This window comes from Gekko japonicus, unplaced genomic scaffold, assembly GCF_001447785.1.
Source record: "Gekko japonicus isolate JY-2015 unplaced genomic scaffold, Gekko_japonicus_V1.1 scaffold3559, whole genome shotgun sequence".
Lineage (NCBI taxonomy): Eukaryota > Metazoa > Chordata > Lepidosauria > Squamata > Gekkonidae > Gekko > Gekko japonicus.
The window spans coordinates 51,688-56,977 of record NW_015168153.1 but is presented as its reverse complement, the minus strand read 5'-3'; positions in this window follow the sequence as shown (position 1 = coordinate 56,977).

Genomic DNA, 5,290 nt, shown 5'->3' with positions numbered 1-5,290 from the left:
GCTGGCTGCTCCTTCTCTGGAGATGCCCCCCCCCTCCTCCTCCTCACCTCCCCGTCCTCCCTCCCAGCGCAGAGGCCGACCCCGCCTCCGACACGCATGCGCGCCCGCCCACGAGGCGCCACAGGGCTTAACCCCTTCAGTGCTGCAGGCCAAGGCAAAAGGCGGCCTCCCCGTCCCCTCCTCCAGGAGGAGTCGCTCTCTGCACCGGGCTGCGCCCCTCCCGGAGTCTGGAGCTGGGTGTCGTCCCCACCCTCCCCTCCGCGCCTTCTTCAGCCGCCTCCTCCTCCTCCTTTAAGGGCCGTCAAACTCAGTTGGGGGGGTAGGACTGCCGTCCCCCCCCCCCCCCAAGGGCTGGCTGCCTCCCCGGGGAAGAAGAGACGCGACTCCACTTGCAGCCCTGGAGACGGGAGGAGAAGGAGGGGAATGCAGATCGGAGAGGGTTAAAGCAGCCGAGCTGTTCGCTGGAGAGGCCAAGCGAGGGAGGGAGGCTCTTTTTTTTTTGGGGGGGGGAGAAGAGGGAGGGGTACCGCAATGTACTCAGACCCCACCGCCTGCGAGGCGAGGACTCCACGCAGCCATGCGACGCGGTCCAGCTTCACCCACATGAACAATGGGCTCTGCGGATCCCAGGGGCTGCACCCATGGGGGGCTTGTTATGCATGGAGTGAAATGTAGGAATGTATTGAGCTTGAGTCTGATGCAAGGCATTGTAAGCCGACCTACCAGAGCGGGGGAAGTTCTGGAGGGAAGCAAGGTGATTGGTCTTTATGTACAATACCTGATTGGTTATTATCTGACATGTGGAGGAGCCTTGCCAAGCCCTGACTGTTTAAAAAGGAGCCTGTTGCTCTGGTTCTTCTGACTTCGGTTCAGTAAAGCTGTTATCACTGTTCACCTGCTGCCTCCAGTCTCCTATCTAACAGGGTTATGTCCCCGGCAGAGAACCTATGGAACTCTGGGCCCCTGTAAATAGCCAATACACTGAGTGGGGGGGTGTTTGGAATGGGGTTTCTGGGCACATATAAGCCGGCCTGGGAGCCCAGCAAATTGTCTTGTTCTGAACCTTTAATAAAGTCTTAGAGATGAATCACTGCGTTAGTATAAGGACTTTTCAGTGGCGGCCAAGGTGGGATTCTCCCTCCTATGAACTGAGACCACGCACCGAGCATCGCATTGAGCTGCAGCGCCGAGACCACCGCATGCCACTCCACATTGTGCCAGCACCTCCGGGCACCACTCACCGTTCCGAGCTTGGGACTGCTGACCCTGAGAGCAGCACCGCAACGCTCACCGCTACTTTCCTCTCCACCGCTCTCTAGCCACAATCTCCACGTGGACCGGTAAAGATGGCTACCGCTACTGAGAATCTTCCCGCGTTCGACATCTCCCACCCCGACTTCACGATCAACGACATCACCGACCCGGGTAAGAAGAAGGAGCACCTCCTCCGGTACCGTAGGATGGAGACGCATCTCCTGCTCAAGGATCTGATTGTGCCCCAGCTGACCAAGGACGAAACATACGTCTCCTTGGTCAAGGCGCTGTCGGATCACCTCGCCCCTAAGCCCACTAAATTTGCAGAAAGGATGGACTTCTTCTCACGGGTCCAGGGGCCGGACGAGATGGCCTCCGACTTCTTGGCGGGCCTCTGTCGGGCTGCCACCAGATGCGCCTTTCCGGACCTGGCTGATGCGCTCCTCAACCAGTTTCTGCTGGGCCTTCGTGAGCCCAAACTACGGAGGAAACTCGTCGGCCAGGACACGCTCAACCTCGACAAAGCGATTCGAGAGGCCATCACCTACGAGAAATCACACCAGGGCCGCCACGCCAAAACGGTCCATCGCACTCTAGCTACGGTAGGCTCCGAAAACTTCGAGGACGAGGAGATCCTGCAGGTATGACACCGTCCTCCCCAGCGCTCTCAATGCACCTTCGGTGGCAGAGCGGCAAAGTCTACCTCGACACCCACGGCCTGTGACAGCTGCGGCGATGCCCACGAACGCCGATCTTGCTGGTTCCGGGATGCCGTCTGCTCCTCCAGCAACAAGGCTGGACATATCACCCGGGTCTACCGCTCCAAGGGACAACGCCCGAAGATGATGGCGCAGCTTGAGGCTATGGATCTTCTCTCCATCTCGACCCACCACCAAGAGATGGTATGTAACTTGCCCCCAGATGGCCCCAATAAAGTGCATGTGACGGTGGTTATAGAGGGGTCCCCCTGCCAAATGGAAATTATCATGGGCTCGTCATTCTCCATCATCTCGGTGGAAACATTTAGCTCCCTATGCCCGCGAGGGGGACCCTGTGGCTGTTTGGGGCTGGGGCAAGTTTTGGGTCCAGTTTAAGGACTTCTCAGGACTGTTGGACCTGTTGGTGGTGGAAGGGCGCCTCGCCAGTTTACTAGGCCTTTCCTGGTTCGGGCCCTTGGGACTTACACTGGGAGGAATAAACCAGATCCGGCAGCTGAACTTCGCAGCGGTTTGCGCGGAATTCCCCAGGGTGTTCAATGGGACCTTGGGGCTGTACACTGGGGCCCCTGTTTCACTGGACCTTGATCCCGCCCTACAGCCCCTTCACATCAAAGCTCACCTTCCCCCCATAGCCATGAAACCAAAGATAGAGGTGGAGCTCGATAGCCTGGTCGAGCAGGGGGTGCTCGTTCCCATGGTGTCCGCACGTTGGGAGACCCCCATCATCATGCCTGTAAAGCCTAACGGGGATGTTCAGATTTGTGCTGATTATAAAGGCACAATCAACAAGGCTGTCAGAGCTCTCTCAGCCCCACCTACAGCACAGGGTGTCTGAGCTCTCTCTGCCCCCACCTACGTCCTACAGGGTGGGAGGGGCTTCCTTCCTGCCCTCTGTGCCCCCCAGGGCCTTGGAAGCCAAGCCCCTGAGCCCTCCCTCCCTCCGGGGTACTCTAGTCCCGGCAAGCAGGGAGGAGGTGTTTGTTGCATTCCTGGGGCTGCTAGATACCCCCCCCACAGCCCCAGACCCCAGCGAGGCCTCCTGTCTGGCTTTCCCCCGCCCACTTCGCCCACCTGGGCACCAAATAGCTGTGATGACAGTGGGGAGCCCATCGGTGGTGGCAGCGGGATCTGTGGTGGCCCCACCCAGGCTGGGTTGAGGTGAGAAGAAGAGGAGATTGGATTTATACCCCGCCCTTCTCTTGGAGTCTCAGTGCGGCTTACAAACTCCTTTCCCTCCCCCTCCCCACAACAGACACCCTGTGAGGTAGGTGGGGCTGAGAGAGCTCTGACAGAAGCTGCTCTTTTTCAAGGACAGCTGTGCCAGAGCTTGTGACTGACCCCAGGTCACATCAGCAGTTGCAAGTGGAGGAGTGGGGAATCAAACCCGGTTCTCCCAGATTAGAGTCCGCACTCCTAACCACGACACCAAACTGGCTCTCCACAGTGAGGTGCCCTGGCTGCCTCTCCGCTCAGTGCCAGCCCAACAACCTCGCGACCAGCATGGGGGGAGCGTGGGCCTGCCCCGGCCGAGTCTGGGACGACGGCCGGCCTTGGAGAAGCATCGTCCTCTGGTGGTTCCGGTCCGCTCTGGCTGGTAGGTCCAAGAAGTGCGGCTAGAGGACCCCTGCTTGATGTGTGCCACAGGGTCCGGGGGGGGGGGGTTCCGCTTTTCCCCCCCCCTTGGGGTTTGGGAATGTTTTTTGGATTTTGTGAGTCTCAGAGGAGTCTCTGTTCTGGCCTCGAATGTAAGGCTCTTTGAGGCATTGGGCAGGGTCTGCTTCCAGTGGTCTGAGCACAAAGAAGAAGAGATTGGATTTATACCCCGCCTTTCACTCAGTGTCTCAGAGTGGCTTACACTCTCCTTTCCCCACAAGACACCCTGTGAGGTGGGCGGGGCTGAGAGAGCTTTCTTGAGGACTGCTCTTGAGACAACAGTTTTGAGAAAGCTGTGGCTTGCCCAAGGTCAACCAGCAGCTGCATGTGGAGGAGTGAGGAAAGAAACCCGGTTCTCCCAGTGTTATGTATTGAGCCTAAGCCCCCGCCCTTCACTTGGAGTCTCAGTGTGGCTTACAAACTCCTTTCCCTCCCCCTCCCCACAACAGACACCCTGTGATGTGGGTGGGGCTGAGAGAACTCTGACACAAACTGCTCTTTTTCAAGGACAGCTGTGCCAGAGCTTGTGACTGACCCAAGGTCACATCAGCAGGTGCAAGTGGAGGAGTGGGGAATCAAACCTGGTTCTCCCAGATTAGAGTCCGCACACTTCACCACTACACCAAACTGGCTCTTGCCAGAAAAATAGCTTGCATGGATCCAGGAACTAACCTGTAGATAAGCAGTGTCATGTAAATAGCCTATCTCTGGGAGTGGGTGTGTGTCTTGGATGTGGTGTTTTGGATGCTTATCAGCAGGGCTCCAGCCCTGCTAGAGTTGTCTTGTAGTTTGCCAAAATCACTGAATAAACTAGAGCTGATCACTGCAATGCGTCTAGGACTCAGTATTTAAAACCCAGTTTAAAGTCTGCACTCCTAACCACTACACCAAACTGCCTGTCTGAGAAGCGTGCCTTCCTTCCAGCCCCACTTGTTGCTTGCTGCATCTTTAAGAGGCTCACCCAGACGACCTCAGATGCAGGTCGCAATGGACAAAGATGAGCGTTAGTCAAGCACTGGCATGTTCCTTTCTGTTCAAGCCATCCGATCTCCCCTGAGGTTCATTGTTAAATGAGATGCCATTAATCTTTTTTTATTTCTGCTTGCCCATTGTAGATGGGTAAGGTTTATTAATTTTTTAAAGTTATATAAAACAAAAAGAGAGAGAGCCATACACTTCAAAGGTATCCAGGCATTGCCTCGTTCATAACATCTTTAGAGACATAATTCCCTTTTTCCCTTTGTTAATCTATAATCCACATCAGATGACATTAAGTAAAATTCTACTCCCAATAAACAATTCATTTTTTCTGTATCCTATCTGCTATTACTATTATTAATCAATTTTATAACATTAAAAATATAAAAGAAAAATAAACACACAGGTATATCACAGCAGTTAGATAGTTCAAGTTTCTTATATAATATCAATCTAGTCCCTTTAAGATATTCTTTCAAAATTTCAAAAAGTATTGTTAGCTTTCAAAATCCCCGTTTGCAAACCGAAACGTAGTAATTTATATTTTCTCCATAACATCAGCTCTCAACTTTACAATGCCAATATACTTTCGCCTCACACTGTATAGATGCCTCTTTTCTCTCACAACACTTAGGGTCATTACACCTTCTCTAGGTAATTAGCCCTTTACTTTTATTTTTTCCCTA